Here is a 22875-nt window from a genome sequence, read left to right as displayed (position 1 = left end):
GAAACACTACCGGACAATATCTTTAGTTTTCATATTACAGATGGGAACAAAAATCTGTTTGCTAGCTCATTGCCTACGCTTCCACAACAAAGAAAAAACCTACTCTTAAAACAACAATTCAGGGCAAAGCGCGAACGCAGTCCCCCACTACCACAAATTATGCAGTCGAGTTTCCCACATTTGGGGAAATCGCAGGGGTCAGCACATCCGGAGTGCAATGGATAAGCCTCGCCCTGGGAAAACCACCTTCGTGATCATGGTATCTCCCCTGCCAGGTAAGTATGAGTTTCTGCACCTCCGCCCCGCCACAGCCTCATACGTCTCACCCTTTACACACAAGGTCACTTGCCCCGCGCACTCCCGAGCCCTTCTAGCCCTGGCACACAGCTGGGACTCTCAGGTCCGACCAGCGGTCCTCAACCCGCTCCCACAGCACGGGAACTCCTTCGTGGGAAGCAGCAGCCCCTGCGCTGCCTCATCTACATAGAAGTCGCCCTATCTGTGATGTCACCGACAGTGCCTTTCCCAGTCCCTGCCTTTCTGCCACTCAGCAGACCAACCCGCTGTCGGAGCCCACAAGAGGAAGTGACGTCTGCCTCTCCCTTTTTCCCTCCCGCCCCCGCATCTGTTCTCTTCCAAAGAAGCTGGTCGTTAGCCTGTGTTGAGTAGCAAGCTTTCGGCGGCCAGATGGAGCCTGGGAACCCTACTTCAAATACTGGCTTTTAATTCGCAGACTAGAACGTTTAGGATTACAAAAGAAACCGGTTCTCTTCACATCCTTATCTTTGGGATGTAGCATTCTGCTTGAAATTGGAAGCCGCTTAATATCAGAGAGAAACCATATTTATGAAAGTAAAGAGGCTGCTCAGATGACTGCAAACCAGCCTTCCTTACTGATTTTATCACTGGTAATGTTATAAAGACAGTTGTCCAGTTTCATGAATCTTGTAGTTTTTTTTTTTTTCGTATTGTAGCAAAATATGAAATTCACTTCATAACATCAAAACCAAAAACCCACACTGATGGAAAAAAAAAAAAAAAAAAAAAGCAAAAATGAGAGACCTGTCCTATAGCCATACTTAGTGGGTAAAAGCTAAAGAGTTCAATTTCTGCTCATGATACTTAATAGAACATAGGGAACATGAGCCAATAGCTCAGTGGGTTCAGATCTGCACCAAGTACTTGTTGGATGCAGGATTCTACTGTCTCCAATAATATGTCTCAGATGGACTAATTTTTTATTTTATTTTATTTTATTTATTTATTTTTTGAGACAGAGTCTCGCTGTGTCTCCCAGGCTGGGATGTAATGGCGCGATCTCGGCTCATTGCAACCTCCGCCTCGCGGGTTCACACACACCACCACGCCCGGCTTTTTTTTGTTTGTTTTTTTAGTAGAGACGGAGTTTCGCCATGTTGGTCAGGCTGGTCTCGAACTCCTGACCTCAGTTGATCAGAAGTAGGTGAGGTCAGAAAACACATCCTGGGAGAGGCTGGCACAATGCCCAGAACCGCCATCGCTAGGCCTGGGATTTTCTTCTGTAGTGGATGCTAGTATTCATGTGGTGCAGGGACAAAACCAATTAGATACTTCTGGGAGTTAAAAAGAGATGAATTTACAGTGCCATTTGAGAAGGGGTATTAAGGAATTTGCCAGGGTACTGACGCGTGTCAGGTGTAAACCGCAGGTTGAGAGAGAGCTAAGTATTTTCTGTCCATGAAGGTGATCAGCCGGGGCCTGAAGAAAGAGGGAAGGGGGAGGACGCTGGCGCCAGAAATGGGAAAGGGCTGCTTGGGGGCGGGAAGGATGGGTGGGATGCTATCTAGAAAGCTGCCTGGCAATGGATGTAGGATGTGGAAGCGAGACATCAAACAAGAAGCTGTCGCTTGAATAAAGTCTGAAGAAAGATCAGATATGTAAATGGCAGGAAATAGTAGGGAAACTGGACCCGGCTCCTCGTAAAACTTCCTGCCTTACATTTCAGGGAGGATCGCAGCGCATTTCGGCCAAGACATGTGAGACTGCGGTTCTGACCTGCGGGCCTCAATGAATATGCACTAGGGACCTGGGCGCTGGGAGAGCCGTTCCCCTACACAAAGTAAGCGTGTTATATATACAACCTAGCGGGGACACTAAGAGCCCCAAAGGCCCTGTTTTCTTCCCAGAGAACAGCGCCCGTGTGCGTAGTTTGTACCTGGCTCTATGAAGTGAGAAGGCATTCCCCCCAGCACAGAAATCCTACAAACTACTGTGGGGGCTGCAGTTAGAAGCAGAAGCTGTATAAAAGGTGACTGGGGGCTAGGGAAAAACACGAAGATTTTTACAGATCGTGAGAACCCAAGACACTGGAGACCATGGACCAATCTCTGCAGAAGGCAGGGTAAAAGCTGTGCAGCCTTCACGGTAGTTACCTTACGTTGCAAGGGCTGACGCTTCTTATTTCTCTTCTGACAGAGAATCGATATGTTACTTACCATTCTGCAGCCTTCCACAGTAAGAACAACATTTACACGCCACACAAGACATAAACTTCAGTACGCAACCTATTCTTTTGACAACGAATTTCAGGGGAAAGCGCGAACGCAGTCCCCCACTACCACAAATTATGCAGTCGAGTTTCCCACATTTGGGGAAATCGCAGGGGTCAGCACATCCGGAGTGCAATGGATAAGCCTCGCCCTGGGAAAACCACCTTCGTGATCATGGTATCTCCCCTGCCAGGTAAGTATGAGCTCTGGCATCTCCGTCCCGCCACAGCCTCATAGTCTCCCCTTTTAGACGCACGGTCACTTGCCCCGCGCACTCCCGAGTCCTTCTGGCCTTGACAGACAACTAGGACTCTCAGGTCAGACCAGCGGTCCTGAACCCGCTCCCACAGCACGGGAACTCCTTCGTGGCGAAGCAGCAGGTGGGGAAGCAGCAGCCCCTGCGCTGCCTCATCTACATAGAAATCGCCCTCTCGGTGATGTCACCGACAGCGCCTTCCCGTCCCCGTCTGTTCTTCCGCTTCACCCTCCGCCACTCAGCGGACCAACCCGCTGCCGGAGCCGGGGGAGGTGACTTATGCCTCTTCCTTATTTTTCTCCTGTCCCCGCCCCTCGTCTCCTCAAAGAAGCGGGTGCTTAATCTGTGTCCTGTGGAGGTCCCCTTTGGCGGCCAGCTGGAAGCCCGTGCACCCTTCTTCAAATAATAGCTTTCAATGAGCAGACTAGAACGTTTAGGATTACAAAGGAAACGAATTCCTTTCAAACCTGGTTATCTTTGCGATGTGGCACTGTGTGCATATCTTCGTTAAAACGCATCAAAGGCCACTGCACTCCACCCTGGGCGACAATAGGTGACTGAGTATCAAAAAAACAAAAACATTTCCCCCTCGCCCCCAAAGCATTAGACGTCAAGGCTGACCGCGATGTCTGTTCTCTTGAAAGTTCAACATCAAAATACTTGGAAATTAAACTAAAATAGTAGAAGCAAGAACAAAAATTAAGTTGAAGATAATGTCAAGAATATTTCCCAAGAACCAAAATAAGAATGTAAAAACAGGAGAGAAAAGTTCGGGAAGGTAAATGTCCAAGGTCCAAACGCGATTAGCATGCATTTCAGAAAGAGGATAGAAAAAATCAGTACAATTCAAAACACTTTCCATACCAATAGGTTGAAACTACAGTGAATTTAAACTATTGAATAATGATATTGAACTTTCAAGAAAATCTCCATCCCTTCCTAAGAAAAGCATGAATATTCCTCCCCTTGCTCATTCCCTTCACTAAAGGTGCTCTATATTTGTAACTTCCTGGTTCTCAGTAGCTGAGAAGGTGATTTGCAAACTATACTACTTCTCCAATTCCATGCTATGCTCCTAATCCTCCAGTGCCATTGAATAGAGCCTGCGCTGCTTGACGCTCACTCTTGCTTTCATACATTGGCTTTGCAATACTAAACAGGAAAGAGTCCTTTTTGGGGTGAGACCCCTTAGTAACCTCTGCAGCCCCTCTAAATAGCCATCTCAAAGTATGCCAAAGAAGTGTATTTTGGGGTGGCATATTTTGGGTTTCCCGCATGGCTAAGCCAACATAATAGGATTCTTGCTGAACGCAGGGTGATCAGACATCACCTAGCGGATGGTGAAGGATGAGGAGCCCTATTAGATATTATGAGTGATCAGCTATTGAGGATGGGGAGTTCTGGCTAAATTGACTGAGGAGGATTCTTGCTGAGATTGAACAATGCAGAGAGGAACACAGAAGCTCAATAGTTGAGGCCTAGTGAGAAGAGGACTCAGAAGAGCCTGATTAGAGTTTGACCAAGGAGATGTCAACCCGAAATAATTGAAAGGTTCAGAATTCAGTGTTAAAGATTTTATTCATTCTGCTTATGGGAACTAATGGTAAATATTAAAAGAGTTTATTCAAATGAAAATTGGGGAATAGCCAATCAAGGCACATGGACTCCAGATAAATGGGGTCAGTGCTGCAAAGTCAAAAGTCAAGTTCTTGCTCACACAGAAAGAAAAAAAAAATTTAATAGGATCACAACATTTTCTATGCAAGGCTGCTTTAAGAGTTCAACAAATTAGTTGCAGAATTTTTTGTTTGTTTGTTTTTTGTTTGTTTGTTTTTTGTTCTGAGATGGAGTCTCATTCTGTTGCTAAGGCTGGAGTGCAGTGGTGTGATCTTGGCTCACTGCAACCTCTGCCTCCTGGTTTCAAGTGATTCTCCTGTCTCAGCCTCCTGAATAGCTGGGATTACAGGTGCCCACCACCATGCCCAGATAATTTTTTGTATTTTTAGTAGAGATGGGATTTCACCATATGAGCCAGGCTGGTCTCAAACTCCTGACCTCTAGTGATCTGCCCGCCTCGGCCTCCCAAAGTGCTAGGATTACAGATGTGAGCCCCACTGTGCCTGACCCTTTTTTCTTTCCATACTGCTTGTTTTCTTCTTTATAGCTGGCTCACATTTCCTTTCCAATTTAAAGGAGTGTGTTTAACATTCCATCTTAAGACAATGCAATAGCCATGAAGTCTTTATGTCAGCAAGGTAAGAAGGAAGTCCATCTATAATGAAAATCAGCAGTGAAGAGGGAAGCAATCTTCCCTGGCACCCTTCAGCAATTTATATAGCATGTTAGAAAACAATACATGTAAGGAAGAAGGCCAATCTATAATCGGAGAAACAAAGGTTACAACTCCCTAGTTTACAGGTAACTCTCATGTGACTTAGGCTTCATACTCACTTTTTAAAATTTTATTTATTTATTTTTTGAGATGGAGTTTCGCTCTTGTTGTCCAGGCTGGAGTGCAATGGCATGATCTCAGCTCACTGCAACCTCTGCCTTCCTGGTTCAAGTGATTCTCCTGCCTCAGCCTCCTGTGTAGCTGGGATTACAGACATGTGCCACCACACCCGGCTAATTTTGTATTTTTAGTAGAGATGGGGTTTCTCCATGTTGGTCAGGCTGGTCTCAAACTCCTGGTCTCAGGTGATCCACCCGCCTTAGCCTCCCAAAGTGCTGGGATTAGAGGTATGAGCCATGGTGCCTGGCCAATACTCACATTTTTTAAAGGCTCAAAATAATTTGGAGTTCCAACAACTTACATTTTTAATTACTTATTTTCACAGAAAGAATCTTTGTCAGTTGTCACTCACTGATTCCTCCAAAGACCATAGCCCTGTCCAGTGATCCTCCTCAAGGCAATAGGTCTCTCTAGTAACTACTGGTTTCCTTTCCCATTTCAATTTCCACTCCAGTTGACTGAATTGTGAACACCAACTCCCACACTTAAATGTTGAAGCCCTAACCCCCAATGTGATGGTTTATGCAGCTGGGGCCTTTGAGAGGTAATCAGGATTAAATGAGGTTATGAGAGTGGGGTCCTCATGATGAATTTAATTTCAGTATAAGAAGAGACACTAGAAAGCTTGCTCCTCTGCCTTCCCCCTGGTGCACAAAGAAATGGTCACATGGGCACAGAGTGAAACTACAGCCACTTACAGGCCATAGAAAGAGACCTCAGAAAGAAATCCGCTTTGCTAGCACCTTTATCTCGGACTTCCCAACTTCCAGAAGTGTGAGAAATACATTTCCATAGTTTAAGCCACTTGGTGTATGGTATTTTGTTATGGCAACCTGAACAGACTTATACAACAATCCAGTCCTACAGGCAATACAACTTCTCCACTGATTCTAGATTCTGAGCGCCTCTCAGTCCTTTGTTGGGTTATTTTGATCCTGTCCATATGTTTATAAATATTCTCTTCATAAAATTCTCTTTAAATCACACATCCGAGTGTGCTCCTTGTTTCCCATCAGAGCCAAGACTGATTTGAGATGATTTTTCAAGGTCAGGTTGATGTCTTAATCCAGTTGTGCTGCTGTAACAAAATACCACAGAGTAACTTATAAACAACAAAAATTTATTGTTCACAGTTATGGAGGATGGGCAGCCCAAGATCAAGTTGCCAGCAGGTTCAGTGTCTAGTGAAGGCCCATTCCTCTGTCACCCAGGCTGAAGTGCAGTGTTGCAAGCTTGGGTCACTGCAACCTTCACTTCCCAGGCTCAAGTAGTCCTCCCACCTCAGCCTCCTGAGTAGCTGGGACCACAGGTGCTCACCACCATGCCTGGCTAATTTTTTTTTTTTTTGGTAGAGATAGGGTCTCACCATGTTTCTCAGGCTGGCCTCAAACTCTTGGCCTCAGGCAATCTGCCAGCCTTGTGAGGGAGTGCTGGGATTACACCCATGAGCCACTGTGCCCACCTCCAAAATTCTACTAATATGTATGCATAATTAAATAGTTACCAGCCATTATTTTCTGATACTTTGGTTAGCAATTGGTTGAAAGAGTTTATCTAAAGACCTGGAATCCACAGAAGGGAGTCTCCTGTTAAGGGGTTGTTCGTATTATGCAGATGAAGCCTCCAGGTAGCAGGCTTCAGAGAGAATTGATTGTAAATGTTTCTTATCAGACTTTAAAAGGTGCCTGGATTAGGGAAAAGACCTGGAAAGGGATTCCCTATAGCATGTAGACTTTCCCACAAGAGACAACTTTGTAGGGACATTTCAAAATATGATAAAAAATATATTTTAGGGTAAAATATTTTTTTTATTTCAGGGCCTGCTATCTGTCATGTAATGCTACACTAGAGTCAGGCTGGAATTTGGTGTCTTATTGCTACAAAAAGTCTTAAGGTCTCTGTTGTAATGCCTGTTGGGCCTGGTCAGATGTGCTGGTCAGTTGTGCCTAAATTCCAAAGGAAGGAGGGTATAATGAGGCATATCTCACCCCTACTTCCCATCATGGTCTGAACTAGTTTTTCAGGTTAACTTTGGAATGACCTTGGCTGAGAGGAGGCATGCATTCAAATAGTTGAGGGGCTTAGAATTTTATTTGTGGTTTACACTATAGAAAGTATTTTTCCAATATTACCTGGACAATGGGTCTCCCTGTCAGTATCCAGGGAATGGCATCTGGATCAAGCATTTAGTATTCAGTTGCTACCCTCTCACCTAATCCCTCATTTTCAATATTTTGCCGTGTTTTCCAGTGACCTAACTGGCCACCATGTCACAGACTTTATGGTCTCCAAAGGAGACCCCTCCATTTCATGTTTTGTGATTTGAGCAACACAATAGAATCTACTTGTAAATGTTCAGTGGTGTTTGACTTGAGCTTTCCAATTTTGCTCTACTTCACAGTGTTTTCTGGGTTACATACAAGGAAGATGATCCAGTCATTTGTTAAGTGTCTCAAATAAGACATACCCTAGAATTTTTTTTTTTTTTTTTTTTGGTCTAATTAGGATTATTTGGTCTTTGGAGCATATAAAACACTAATATGAGGTAAGCACTAAGGTTCTGAGATGGCCATGGAAGAGATGACAAAGTCCATCACCATGCTTGAGAGTGCCCAATCATCTCTGCAGGGGCCACATATTTTTGTATTACACCGCATTTGAAACAACAACAACAACAAACACCCTTCAAGATTCATGAAATTGGACAACTGTCTTTGTAACACTTCTAGTGGTAAAACCAGTAAGGATGGCTCGTTTGTACCCATCTGAACAGCCTCTCTGGTTTCATAGATATGGTTTCTCTCTGACATTGAACGGCTTTCAACTTTAAGTGGAATGCTACATTACAAAGACAAACAGGTTTGAAAGCAACCGGTTTTCTTTGCAATCCTAAACGTTCTAGTCTGGCAGGGCCAGCTTCTCTCGACGCGGCTTCTCCCGCCAGGTCGGCAGCCACCTTCCCTTTCCCTGTGACTTGAAGAGAAGCTTCAGGGGGCGTTTATTCAATTTGCGAGGAACCAGCAAAGCGCAGGCAGCTGCGCCGTGACTCTGTGGTTCCCACCGCGCCCTCCGCCAGGTTGTGGCTGGCCTGTGTCAATTAAACTCTTTACTGGGAGATAAGATCAGTATTAGTTTGGTGTACTTTGGTTTTTTTTTTTTTTTTTGAGACGGAGCGTTGCTCTGACACCCAGGCTGGAGTGCAGTGGCGCGATCTCGGCTCACTGCATGCTCCGCCTCCCAGGTTCTCGCCGTTCTCCTGCCTCAGCCTCCCCAGCAACTGAGACTACAGGCACACGCTGCCACGCCTGGCTAATTTTTTTGTATTTTTAGTACAGACGGGGTTTCACCATGTTAGCCAGGATGGTCTTGATCTCCTGATCTCATGATCCACCCGCCTCAGCCTCCCAAAGTCCTGGAATTACAGGTGTGAGTCACTGCGCCCAGGCAAGGATGCCTAATCTCTAGCCAGTGTTTGCCTTTTGATTGATAGGCGAGTTGCTTACTTACTTTGGCCCTTGTGTGCTTGCATGTTGCCTCCATCCCATAATTTTAAGTACATGCATGATATGCAGTCCATATGCATCAGCTTTAATGAGCTGATTATCATATGAAGTCATGTTAAGGATACTTTTTCTCTCTAATCCACATGCCTATCTCTGAGGAGCTGCCCCTTTACTGGTTTGGATCTTGCTGGCCATGGGGTCCTTGCTTGACTTTTTTTGTTTTTGTTTTTTAAAGACAGGGTCTTGCTCTGTTGGCCAGTCTGGAGTGCAGTGGCACGATCTTGGCTCACTGCAACCTCTGCCTCCCAGGTTCAAGCAATTCTCCTGTCTCAGCCTCCTGAGTAGCTGGGAGTACAGGAATGCACAACCATGCCCAGCTAATTTTTTGTATTTTTAGTAGAGAAGGGGTTTCATCATGTTGGTCAGGCTGGTCTCCAATTCTTGAACTCAGACCATCCACCCACCTTGGCCTCCCAAACTGCTGGGATTACAGGTGTGAGCGGCTGCACCTGCACTTGCTTGTTTTTATAATCTTACTTTTTGTTTTGGCTGCTCAACTTCTGCTTTTTATCTTGCTTCTTGCTCTCCCGCCCCATCACCTTGCTTCTGTTTCTGCTTTTACTAATTCTGCCTTTTATCCAACTTCCAGTTCCCTCTGCTGTTCTCCTGCCTCATAACGGTGGTTAGTGAGGGAGGAGTTTTAAGTGGGTATGTCTGACCTCCTATCCTGTCACAGCCAGAAACAGCTTTCAAGGGAGTCCGTTCAGTTGGTTGTAGGGCCTAGGGCTTATTTTTAACTCTCAATCCTGACAAGGGAAGGCTGGATTAATGCAGATTCTCTGCAGGTATAAATTTCCCCTACAAAAGACAGTTTTGCAGAGTTACTTGTTTGCTGGCTCTCTGACAGCCATCTTAAAATATGCCAAAGACACATATTCTGGGGTAAAATATTTTGATTTTCTTTATCTACATCTTCACCATGCTGACAGCCTCCAATGAACATACCTGAAGCCTTTCTTTTTAAAAAGCTTTCCCACCCTTCTGCCTGCCTTCAAGTTTCTGCCAAAACACAAGTAACAGTGGCTGACTCTGTGCTATAGCAAGCTCAGAATAAGTAGCCTTTGCGTTTTTCCATTCCATTGGTCTTCGTTTATTTGCAGAAGCTTCAATGTAGAGTTGACAAGGACTCCACCTTTTACCAAACGTTAGACCGTTTCCTCTGAGCCCTTTTCTCTATTAGTTCTTGGCCTGCCAAGTCCAGTTTTAGAAAAGAATACCGTTGAGCCTAGTTTAGCAAGAGTCCTCCCAACCACCTTTGGTAGCTAATCAAGTTCCTCTTAGTAATTTTCCATCCACTGACTTTCATCTTGATGGGTTTCTTTAACCAAGGAGTGGAATATTCATGACAATTCCTGGGTAAAGGTGGATATGTCTCGGAACTGTGGTGCCATCCATTTTTACATCAAATACTGGTCTCAGAACTGTCATGGCACTGGTGGGTATGTGATTTAGTATGTTAATGAGCATATAATGAGGGCCTAGGTAAAACCTCCATCAAATCAAGCACCACATTGGGTCCAGTCAGTCTTAGACAACTTGGTCCACACCCTGGTTTTTCAGTGTCTTATCAGCCCATAGCCTCAAGTCAGGTAAACCTGCTGCCTAGAATTTGTTATCCTGTGACCACCCTGTATTATTCCTGTCTCAAATCTACTTGGAAATATTCAAATGGTCTTTGACTTGGGCATGCCAACTTTGCTTACTTCACAGTGTTTCTTGCTTTATAATCCAATATAAGAAAAGATGATCCAGACAAATGGATCCCAGGTATTTGTGTCAGATTTGGATTATTTTGGTTTTGTCTTTGCAGAATATAAAAAACTAACATGAGGTAAGCACTAAGGTCTGGAGATGGCTGTGCAAGAGATGACAAAGTCCAACACCAGGCTTGAGAGTGTCCAATCATCTCTTCAGGGGCAGCATATTTTTCTACAGTACTGAATTTGGAAAAACAGTAACAACAACATTAAAAAAAAAAAAAGGGATCAGGGTTGCAGGCTATGGCTCCGAAGGTTCTTCGTCAGTACTGGGATATCCCCGATGGCACCGATTGCCACTGCAAAGCCTACACCACCACCAGCATTGCCAGCGTCGCTGGCCTGACCGCCGCTGCCTACAGAGTCAGGCTCAATCCTCCGGGCACTTTCCTTGAAGGAGTGGCTAAGGTCGGACAATACACGTTCACTGCAGCTGCTGTCGGGGCAGTGTTTGGCCTCACATCCTGCATCAGCGCCCAGGTCCACGAGAAGCCCGACGACCCCCTGAACTACTTCCTAGGTGGCTGCGCCAGAGGCCTGACTCTGGGGGCACGCACGCACAATTACGGGATCGGCACTGTCGCCTGAGTGTACTTGGGCATAGCGGCCTCCCTGGTCAAGATGGGCCGGCCGGAGGGCTGGGAGATGTTTGCAAAAGCCAGGGTGTGAGCCCTGTGCCAGCCGGGACCTCCAGCCTGCAGAATGCGTCCAGAAATAAATTCTGTGTCTAAAACAAACAAATAAAAAAACTACAAGATTCATGAAACTGGACAACTGTCTTTATGTCTTTATAACATTACCAGTGATAAAACCAGTAAGGAAGGCTGGTTTACAGTCATCTGAGCAGCCTCTTTACTTTCATAAGTATGGTTTCTCTCTGATATTGAACGACTTCCAGTTTCAAGCGGAATGCTACATCACAAGGTTAAGGATGTGAAGAGAACCGGTTTCTTTTGTAATCCTAAACGTTCTAGTCTGCGAATTAAAAGCCATTATTTAAAGAAGGGTTCCACAGCGCGAGACTCCGTCTCAAAAAAAAAAAAAAAAAAAAAAAAAAAAAGAAGGGTTCCAGACTCCATCTGACCGCCCAAAGGTTGCCTCACAACACAGGCTAAGTATCAGCTTCTTTGGGAATAGAACAGATGCGGAGGCGGAAGGAAAAAAGGGAGATGCTAAACGTCACTTCTCCTTGTGGGCTCTGCAGCGGGTTGGTCTGCTGAGTAGCAGAAAAGCAGAGGGTGGATTGGGAAGGGCACTGTCAGTGACATCACGGAGAGGGCGACTTCTATGTAGATGAGGCAGCGCAGGGGCTGCTGCTTCCCCACCTGCTGCTTCGCCACGAAGGAGTTCCCGTGCTGTAGGAGCGGGTTCAGGACCGCTGTTCGGACCTGACAGTCCCAGTTGTCTGTCAGGGCTAGAAGGACTCGAGAGTGCGCGGGGCAAGTGACCGTGTGTGTAAAGGGTGAGGCGTATGAGGCTGTGGCGGGGCGGAGGTTTAGGAGTTCATACTTACCTGGCAGGGGAGATACCATGATCACGAAGGTGGTTTTCCCAGGGCGAGGCTTATCCATTGCACTCCGGATGTGCTGACCCCTGCGATTTCCCCAAATGTGAGAAACTCGACTGCATAATTTGTGGTAGTGGGGGACTGCGTTCGCGCTTTCCCCTGGCTCTTTCTAGTTTAAACAGATTGTCCGCTGAGGGTTACATTTTTTTCCTACTGTTTTTTGTATTGGTTGTTGGTGTTACCATTATAGTACTGAACCCGGGCAATAGGAAGAAACGTGTCGTTTCTCTGGCGAAGGAAAACAAAGAAGCATTAGGCTTACCACAACCTAGCTACCGCGAACACCAATGCTGCACAGTTCCACGTGGGGCTGCGTTGGTCCATGGTGTCCAGTCTCTTCCGCTCTCACGCTGTGTGAAAATCTTCGTGTTTTTTCCTAGTCTCCAGTCTCCTTTTACACAGCCTCCGCTTCTAACCGCAGCCCCCTCAGGAGTTTGTAGGATTTCTGTGCTAGTGGGGAATGTGTTCTCACCTCATAGAGCCAGGTACAAACTACGCAGACCGGCGCTGTTCTTTGGGAAGAAAGCACGGTCTTTGGGACTCTTAGTGTCCCCGTTTGGTTGTAGACATAACACGCTTACTTTGTGTAAGCGAACGGCTCTCCCGGCGCCCAGGAGCCCTAACGCATATTCATCGAGGCCCGCAGGTCAGAACCGCAGTCTCACCTTTCTTGACCGAAATGCGCTGCGATCCTCCCTGAAATATAAGGCGGGAAGTTTTATGAGGAGCCGGGTCCAGTTTCCTCACTATTTCTTGCCGTTTACATATCTAGTTTTTCTTCAGTCTTTATTTAAACGACATCTTCTTGTTTGATGTCTCGCTTGCATATTCTACATCCAATATCAGGGAACTTTCAAGGTAGCACCCCTACCCATCCTTCCCACCCCCAAGCAGCCCTTTCCTATTTCTGGCGCCAGCGTCCTTCCCCGTCCCTCTTTCTTCAGGCCCCCGCTGATCACCTTCATGGACAGAAAATACTTAGCTCTCTCTCAACCTGAGGTTTGCACCTGACACGAGTCAGTACCCTGGCAAATTTCTTAATACCCTTTCTCAAATGGCACTGTAAATTCATCTCTTTTTAACTCCCAGAAGTATCTAATTGGTTTTGTCCCTGCACCACATGAATACTAGTATCCACTACAGAAGAAAACCCCAGGCCTAGCGATGGCGGTTCTGGGCATTGTGCCAGCCTCTCCCAGGGTATGTTTTCTGACCTCACCTACTTCTGATCAACTGAGGTCAGGAGTTCGAGACCAGCTTGACCAACATGGTGAAACTCCGTCTCTACTAAAAATACAAAAAAAAAAAAAAAAAAAAAAAAAAAAAAAAAAAAAAAAAAAAAAAAGCCAGGCTTGGTGATGTGTGTCTGTAATTCCAACTACTCAGGAGGCTGAGGCAGGAGAATCTCTTGAACACAGGAGGCGGAGGTTGCAGTGAGCTGAGATTGTGCCATTGCACCCCAGGCTGGGTGACAGAGTGAGATTCTGTCTCAAAACAAAACAAAACAAAACAATCTAGCCCATCTGAGACATATTATTGGAGACAGTAGAATCCTGCATCCAACAGGCACTTAGTGCAGATCTGGACCCACTGAGCTATTGGCTTATGTTCCCTATGTTCTATTAAGTATCAGGAGCAGAAATTGAGCTCTTTGGCTTTTCCCCACTAAGTATGGCTATAGGACAGGTCTCTCTCTCTCTCTCTCTCTCTCTCTCTCTCTCTCTCTCTCTCATTATTGCATCATTATTTTTTGCCATCAGTGTGGGTTTTTGGTTTTGATGTTATGAAGTGAATTTCTGGGGACAATCTCTGATGGGTGGTGTTGACAAGGATCCAGTCCCTGTTTGGTGATACATGACAGCTAATCTGCTCTGTGAGTCTCTTTTATTGTCTAATTATTGTCCTGAGAATAATGGTATTTCCTGATATTTGAGACCGCAGCAATGATAAGTTGTTCATATCTTGTCTTTCCAAAGTTTGGTAAAAATTTTATGGGCCCAGTAGTTGTCAATATCTGCAAGAGTGGCATCACTATTACAAGAGTGATCTTACTACTCAATGTCCCCCCTCCCACCCAACTTCATTCCATAGGAGCTCTTGGCTTTAACAAATTTGCTATATCTAAAAGACATCTTAGTCCAGGAGGAAAACTAAATCTGTAGCATGTAAGGAGCAGTTTTCTTTGATTGGTATATTCGGGTTTCTAACCAGCTGAAAAATTCAAATACATGTCCTTTAAGGATTAAGTTTGAACCACACTACAGAAAGGAGAGAAAAGATTTATATGATCACATATAAGCAATGGAATCAGCAATATGAGCACTTTTCACAGCTATACAAATCAAACGTAGTAATCTCCAGAACGTTAAGGAAATTCAGCGATTAATGAAAATGAATGAAAAGAAGTTATTCACCCACTGTTCTATGCCCTGGAAAGAGAATGTCCTGCCAGACTCAAAAGGGTGTCACAAAATCACTCAGATTTTCAGCGATGAAGGCCCTCCAAGGATCTAATGATGCTAATATTTTCAGTTTATTTCCTTCACTGATGAACATTGTTAATAGATACCATTGCCTCTGTTTTCACCTTAAGTGATGTTACTTAGTACAATTCGTTTCTTTAGAATGCCCCTTAGTTTGGTGGAAGGAATTTTTCTGCTTTATAAATATAGGATATTTTCTCATGAAACAAACTGTCATACTCTTTCAGTGAAGTGAATAGACAAATTAGGTCTCTGAAATTTTAAAGGAGTCACTGCCCCAATTATCTTAGGAACAATAATAATCACTAATATAAAATTAAAATAAGAATATTAAGCCAGGTATGGTGGCTCATATCTGCAATCCCAGCACTTTAGAAGGCTGAGGAGGGAGGATCAATTGAGGTTAGGAGTTGGAGACCAGCCTGGGCAATGTAGTGAAACCCCTGTCTCTACAAATTTTTAAGTATTAGTTAATATTTTAAAGTTGGCCAGGCATGATAATGCATGACTGTAATCTCAGCTACTAGAGAGGCTGAGGCAGGCTGCAGTGAACTGCCTGATTGCACCACTGCCCTCCAGCCTGGGTGACAGATTGAGACTCCCAACTCAAAAAAAAAAAAAGAAAAAAAGAAAGAAAGAAAATTAAGAATTTCTTGAAAATTGTTTTACTACAATGCTAGGCTGCATGTCTTGTGCCTGTACTCCCAGCAACTCAACAGGCTGAGGCAGAAGGATTGCTTTAGGCCAGCAGTTGGAGACCAACCTGGGCAACAGGGCAAGACCCCATCTCTAAAAATATACAAGGCAAGCTGAACCAGGAGGATCTCCTGAGTCCGGAAGTTCCAAGCTGGTCAGCTATGATTGCCCCGCTGCACTCTAGCCTGGATAACAGAGCAAGACCCTGTGCCTTATTTTTTATTTCATTTTATTTTTTTTACTACTTATGCTTATTTATTTATTTACTTTGAGACAGAGTCTTGCTCTGTAGCCCAGGCTGGAGTGCAGTGGTGGGATCTCAGCTCACTGCAAGCTCCGCCTTCCAGGTCGAAGCTATTTCCCTGCCTCAGCCTCCAGAGTAGCTGGGATTATGGGCGAACGCCAACACGCCCAGCTAATTTTTATAGTTTTAGTAGATTTGGGTTTCACCATGTTTGCCAGGCTGGTCTCAAACTCCTGACCTCAAGTGATGCACCTGTCTCGGCCTCCCAAAGTGCTGGGATTACAGGTGTGAGCCACCTCGCCCAGCCTACTTATGCTTGAAATGTGAGGTTTCATCAGGGAAAAATTTTTTGTTGAATTTCTAACATGAAAAAATAATAGATTTAGCTGTAGATTAAATGAATGGTCTTGATAGTTTGGTACAACAAAATAAATGAAATGAAGTTGATAGCAGAGAGGAATCTTTGATGCTTTTGAACAATTTAAATAATGTAAATATTTAATATATAAAGAGATGAAAAGGTTCATTACATTATTTATTTATTTATTTATTTATTTATTATTTTTTATTTTTTGAGATGGAGCCTCACTCTTTCGCCTAGGCTGGAGTGCAGTGGTGCAATCTTGGCTCATTGCAACCTCTGCCTCCTGGGTTCAAGTGATTCTCCTGCCTCAGCCTCCTGAGTAGCTGGGATTACAGGTGCACACCACCACGCCCTGGCTAATTTTTGTATTTTTAGTAGACACGGGGTTTCACCATGTTGGTCAGGCTGGTCTCGAACTCCTGACCTTGTGATCCACCTGCTATGGCTTCCCAAAGTGCTGGGATTACAGGCGGGAGCCACCGCACCCAGCCCATTACATTATTTTTTAAACATCAGTGTGACTCTTCTGACAAATTAGAATGGTTTAATAATCTTGGTTAGGCTGGGCGCGGTGGCTCACGCCTGTAATCCCAGCACTTTGGGAGCCCGAGGTCAGGAGTTTGAGACCAGCCTGGCCAACATAGTGAAGCCCTGTCTCTACTAAAAATACAAAAGTTAGCTGGGCATGGTGGCAGGCTCCTGTAATCCCAGCTACTCAGAAGGCTGAGGCAGAAGAATTGCTTGAACCCGGGAGGCAGAGGTTGCAGTGAGCCAAGATCGCACCACTGCACTCCAGTCTGGGCGACAGAGTGAGACTATGACTCAAAAACAAAAACAAAACAAAACAAACCCAGAAATTTGGTTTTAAAAGCAGACAAATTAAATGGCAGACTTCCAATGAGACCTAAAAGTTTCTAAATTTCTAACATTTCTGAAAGAACTGAGAAAATTGCCTCCACTGAGGAAGTAAGCTGAAGGAGGTAAACTGACACGTTTTCTGAATTGAGAAATATTGAGGAGGCTTTGTCTCTTTCGCCTCCAACTGTTCCTTCTCCTCCTGCCCCTGCGCCTGCGTAGTCTTTCTTACCTGAGCCTTCCTGTCCTGCCTTGCCTCTTCTTCCATCACCATCACCTGAGGAAAGTCCCCAGGGCTCTGGTCCCTTCCCTGAAACTTCCGTTCTGACAGCCCCTTTCAAGGTAAAACCCAAACCCACAGGAAGAGGGGAGCCTACCATTGTGTATACCGCTTCACCAAAATGTGAATTAAGAATATTATAAAGGACTTCCCTGATCTAAATTTAAATACATTTCACTGTTTCTAAAGCAGGCTCCAAGATCCTATAGGGTTTGGCAGAAAATTTGACTTAACTGTTGAGTTGGGAGCAAGCCTCCCAAAATCTGGTGATAAACTGGCCCCAAAACTGTCCATAAGCAAAATCTCTGCAGCACTATAACATGTTCTTAATGGCCCTAACGCCCAAGTTGGAGGGTTGTGAGTTTACGGGAATGAGGGCAAGGAACACCTTGCCCACCCAGGGTGGAAAATCACTTAAAGGCAATCTTAAGCCACAAACAATTAGCATGAGTGAACTGTGTCTTAAGGGCATGTTCCTGCTGCAGTTAACTAGCCAAACTATTCATTTAATTCCAGCCATCCCTTCGATTCCCATAAGGGATACTTTTAGTTAATTTAATATCTATAGAAACAATGCTAATGACTGGTGTGCTGTTAATAAATATGTGAGTAAATCTCTGTTCGGGGCTCTCAGCTCTGAAGGCTGTGAGACCCCTGATTCCCCACTTCACACTTCTATATTTCTGCGTGTGTGTCTTTAATTCCTCTAGCGCTGCTGGGTTAGGGTCCCCCCGACCGAGCTGATCTCAGCACTGTTGAAACCTTTGAACCCAAATATTCTGACCTTTATCAATTAATTCACATGCTGGCGAGAAAGGCAAGGCCACTAACTGGTTGCAAAAGGCAAACTGGAAGGATTTTCAAAAAGAGACTGAAACAGAACATGAAAGTTTCACATTGTAGCCAAATATCTCCATGTTGCCATTCCCTAGGCCATTCCTAAAAATATAGATTGGAGAATAATTCAGCAATGTACTAAAAAGCCAGACAAATCTGTCTTTGCTTACTTAGAATGGTTTGAGAGCCAGGCATAGTATCTCGTGCCTGTAATCACAGCACTTTGGGAGGCCGAGGCTGGTGGATCATTTGAGGTCAGGAGTTCAACACCAGCCTGCCAACATGGTGAAACCCTGTCTCTACTAAACATACAAAAATTAGCCAGGTGGCTACTCAGGAGGCTGAAGCAAAAGAATTGCTTGAACCCGGGAGGCGGAGGTTGCAGTGAGCTGAGATCTTGCCAGTGCAATACAGCCTGGGCGACAGAGCAAGACTCCATCTCAAAAAGAAAAAAAAAAAATTTAGCATGGTAGTAGAAATATAATGCACATGAGAATGATACTCATGAAGATAATCTGTATTCCAGAATAGCAAAGAAAGCTATTCCGTTAGGGAGCCAACTGAAAACATAAAATCCCAGTTCACACCCCAGGGTATAGTGTCATGCACCTGTAGTCCCAGCTACTCATGAGGATTAGTAAGGAGGTTTGCTTGAATTCGTGAGGTCAAGGCAGAAGTAAACCCTGATTATGTAACTGCATTCCAGCCTGGGCGACAGTGAGACCTTGTCTCAAAAACAAACAAACAAACAAACAAAAAACCCCACAAAACCAAACAACAACAACAAATTGTCACCTCACTCTGAAATGACAGTGGCAAACATCACTTTGCTTCGGAAAACTAAAAGAAAAATATTCCCTCTTGCTATCAACCTGCCCTCTTGCTCTAACATGTCTGACTCACGGTTTAAAATGCCAAAAGCTATACTCAAATTATAGTACATTTACCTGCACCAGCATTTATTTTTGTCTGGAGGAGATCACCATCCATGGTCCTATAAATGTCTAACAACATGGAATGATGGAGGGACGTGTCTTTTAGGATATTTGGATACATACATATATATATATATCTATCTGAAGAAACCCAACATTGGGCGAGTTCCCTCAAACTTTTCACGAGGCATGACCATTTCTCTATTTTAGATAGAGATTCTGTGAGGCAAAACCTGAGAATTATCTGCCTGGCTATCAAGAAGATAGCTCCTTGCATTTTTTGGGGAAGAACACTTTTGCTTCAAGCATTTCCTCCCAGGATTACAAATCTTTCTGTAGCCACAGGAAACACTGCTGATGAAAACCAGGCATGTTGGCTCTGGCCTGTAATCCCAGTGACTTGGCGGCTGAGGCGGGAGGATCTCTTAAGCCCAGGAATTCGAGGCTGCAGTGAGCTATGATGGCACCACTGCACTGTAGCCTGGGCCACAAAGCCAGACACTGTCTCTGAAAGAAAAAGAAAAAGAAAGAAAAACATTGCTGATGGAACTGCGGCCTCTTTTGCAGCTCAGCAAAAGCTATTTATTCACTGGCTAAGGTTGTAGTAGATAATCACATCACTTTAGATGATATATTTAGCTGAGCAGGGAGGATGTATGTGTGGTGGCAAATACCTTTTGTTGCATATACATAAATATTTCCCATGCTGTAGAACCTTCTCTAGAAGAAATCAGAAAAGAAATCACTTGGCTACAAGAAATCACTAAAGAAGAAATGGGATTTGATGTTTTCCCTGATGTTTTCAGTTGGCTGCCTAATGAAATAGGTTCCCCTACTGTTCCAGGATACAGATTCTCTTTGTGACTATCATTCTTCTGTGCATTGTATTTCTACTACTCAAATTATTAATGTTTTGTATTTCTCATTGTTTTACTTCTTTTGAGAAAGTAAATTCATTGTACTTTGAAGACTAGAGATGATTCAGCAAGTGACAGCAACTATAGGATTGGCCGAGATCGCCCCTTCTCTCTCTCTGTCTCTCTTCCCCCCGCCCCCATTCTGTGATGCCACACCAATTCAGCTTTTGGGCACCGTTAAAAATTCCTTAGTGAGAGGGCTCCTTTCCTCCCCTGCCCCCAATGTGGGACAGGACTATCTGGGAATGAGCCTTTCTGGCAAGGAGGGACACAACTTTTGATCGACAAGGCTTTCAAGAAAGACTTTTTATCTAAAGGGAGAATAAGGAAAGAAGAGAACTTTTATGAGGAGTGTGAGCCTTTTCAAATTCTCAGGCCCAGAGAGGCATTACATTGAGACAGCAACCACATTCTGCTTCCTTTTTGTACAATATTGTATTTGAAAAACAACAAAGCAAACCTACAAGACTCATAAAACTGAACAACTTTCTTTATAACACTACTATTGGTAAAACCAATAAGGATGACTGGTTTGCAGTCATCTGAGCAGCCTCTATAGTTTCATAGATATGATTTCTCTCTGTTGCTGAAGGGCTTCCAATTTTAAATGGAATGCTACTTCACAAAGATAACTAGGTTGGAAAGGAACTGATTTTCTTTGTAATCCTAAATGTTCTAGTCTGCAAATTAAAAGCCATTATTTGAAGATGGGTGCACAGGCTTCCAGCTGACCACCAGGAGTGTCCTCTGCAGGACACAGGTTAAGTAGTCACTTCTTTGGGGGAGACTAGATGCGGGGTCTTGGCACACCTCCCCAAAGGACAAGAGCGGGACAGAAAGGAGGGACAGGCAGACATCACTTCCCCTGCCGGTTCCGGCATGGGTTGGTAGGCTGAGTGGAGGAGGGTGGGGCGGAAGAGCAGAAGGGGACTGGAAAAGGCACTGTCGGTGACATAACCGACATAGATACCAAAACAATAGGGCGTTTCTATGTAGATGAGGCAGCATAGGGGCTGCTGCTCCCTCAGGAAGGATTTCCCATGCTGTAGGAGCAAGTCCAGGACCGCTGGTTGGACGTGAGGGTCCTAGCTGTGTGTTAGGGCTAGGAGGGTTGAGGATTGGATGGTGCGGTGCTTGGGGCAAGTGATTGTGTGTGTAAAGGGTGAGGCATATGGAGCTGTGGCGGAGCGGAGGTTCAGGCACTCACACTTACTTGGCAGGGCAAATGCTTTATGGTCACCAAAGTGGTTCATCCTAACGCTGAGGCTCATCCATTGCACTCCTGATACGCTGTTTTCTGTTATTTCCCCTAATGTGGGAAGCTCTGCTGCATAACTTGTAGTAATGAATCAGAAGTTAAAAGGAAGAGACAGGTTTTCTTGCACTTAACAGACTCCAAGGCCAGCAGTAGATAGAGCCCTAGCAGATCCTTGATGACACTGTGGGAAAAGCCAGAGCCCTGAGGAATGAGTTCCAGATACTCTCTCAACACAGTCCGCCCCAGCAAGCATAAGAGAAAAAAACAACAAATGCCTTTACTACCTTCTCTTTCCCCCTTACCATTTCTCATTATTCCAGTTTCGTTAAGTTCCTGATTTCCCTTCAGTGCAGCTGCAAGGTCACCAGCTACGCTTAAGTTGCAAGACCTGTCACAGTTTGATTAGCTGCCTTCGTTCTGCTTTTGTAAGCCCTCTTGCTTACCCTACGAGTTTTACGCCATCAAATTCCCGCTGTGCCATTCAAACTAGCCAACCCCCTTTCAGAAGAGTGTATAAAAGTCAAGCCTTGTCTTTGATCAGGGCTCAGCCTTTGGATTTTAATCTGCTGGGCCTGAGTGCACGCAATAAAATCCTCGTGTTCCACCCATTGGTCTCTTCGTTATCCTGATTCCTGCAACAGTAGTAGGGGACTGCATTCAAAATTTCCTCTGGTCCTTCATGGTATGAATAATAAACAGCATTTTTTTGTTCCTTTGTTTGTTTGTTTGTTTTGCCTATAGTTGCAGGCTGGGTCTCAGTGATTGTATGGTGTGGTCAGCTGTTTTTGTTTTTGTGAGACCTTGTTTTCTTGTCTACTGTCCTGGGACAGATGTCTGCAGTCACTTGTTTCCTCGGAAGGCAAATTTCAGTCCCTGTGGGGGAGGTCTCTCATATTAGCTGCAGTGGTACTTGGCAGGCAGAGCTCAGGGATCTAGGCTTCCCTGCTTTGTAGATTGCTGAATGGTCCCCAAGGCCTATTGGCTTTTAACACCACTTGAAAACCTTAGTGTTTTTCCCCTGTCCCTAGAGTCACCTCTTACACAGCCTCTTCTTTATGTTTGTCTTTTTCCCTGAGACCGAGTCTCATTGTATCTGGTGGCATCTTGATTCAAGCAATCCTCCTGTCTGAGCCTCTGGAGTAGCACAGGCATGAGTCACCACAGCCGGCTAATTTCTGTTCTTGTTTTTGTTGTTGTTGTGGTTGTTTTGATTTTTTTAAGAGTTGAAGTTTTGCCATGTTGCCCAGGTTGATCTCCAACTCCTGGACTCAAGTGATCCACCCTGCCTTGGCCTTCTAAACTGCTGGGATTACAGGTGTGATCCATCACACCTGGCCGGCCCTGCTTTTCACTATAGCATTCATGGGAGTTTGTAGGATTTCTGTGCTGGGGGGAACGTGTACTCAGCTCATAGAGCCAAGTAGAAATTGTACTTGGAACTGGTGCTGTTGGGTTGTAGACATAACATGCTTGCTCTTTGTATGGGAAGGGCTTTGCTGGTGTCCTGGTGCCCTTGTGCAAGGCATCGAGGCCTGCAGGTCAGAACAGCAGTCTCACCTATGTGTTTGTGTAATACGAAACAATTCTCCCTGGAATATAAGATGAGAGGTCTTGTGAGGTTCCTACAAGTAAGATGACAAATTTCCCTGCAGTTGGTATTGACAAAATTCAAAATTAATAATAACAGCCCAACCTCTTGGATGACAAATCCAATGAGGCAAGCTGCCCTGCTTGCCTCAGCTCCTCCATGCAGGTGCAGCCCTCGATTCCCTCCACACAGGTCATTTCCTCCCTGCTTTCTCCAAAAGAGGGAGACAGTGGTT

At 44.8% G+C, this 22875-nt stretch overlaps 3 non-coding genes and 2 pseudogenes across 4 annotated transcripts; 3 read left to right on the top strand and 2 right to left on the bottom strand.

Annotated features, from left to right (window-relative positions):
• Positions 1–119: 119 nt before the first annotated feature.
• LOC112614779 lies at positions 120–283 on the bottom strand. Its single transcript, XR_003117136.1, has one exon. It is a non-coding gene; the product is annotated as a U1 spliceosomal RNA (small nuclear RNA).
• Positions 284–2565: 2282 nt separating this feature from the next.
• Positions 2566–2729, bottom strand: LOC112614728. Its single transcript, XR_003117120.1, has one exon. It is a non-coding gene; the product is annotated as a U1 spliceosomal RNA (small nuclear RNA).
• Positions 2730–10846: 8117 nt separating this feature from the next.
• LOC112618788 lies at positions 10847–11345 on the top strand (annotated as a pseudogene). The gene has a single exon (XR_003118126.1). The product of XR_003118126.1 is annotated as an NADH dehydrogenase [ubiquinone] 1 alpha subcomplex subunit 11 pseudogene (transcript).
• A 776-nt stretch (positions 11346–12121) lies between these two features.
• On the top strand, positions 12122–12285 carry LOC112614767. The gene has a single exon (XR_003117130.1). It is a non-coding gene; the product is annotated as a U1 spliceosomal RNA (small nuclear RNA).
• Positions 12286–20999: 8714 nt separating this feature from the next.
• Positions 21000–21146, top strand: LOC112614863 (annotated as a pseudogene).
• Positions 21147–22875: the final 1729 nt, after the last annotated feature.

This window comes from Theropithecus gelada, chromosome 1 (assembly GCF_003255815.1).
Source record: "Theropithecus gelada isolate Dixy chromosome 1, Tgel_1.0, whole genome shotgun sequence".
Taxonomy (NCBI): Eukaryota; Metazoa; Chordata; class Mammalia; order Primates; family Cercopithecidae; genus Theropithecus; species Theropithecus gelada.
The sequence above is the reverse complement of the archived record's forward strand: the minus strand, read 5'-3'. Positions and strand labels throughout refer to the sequence as shown.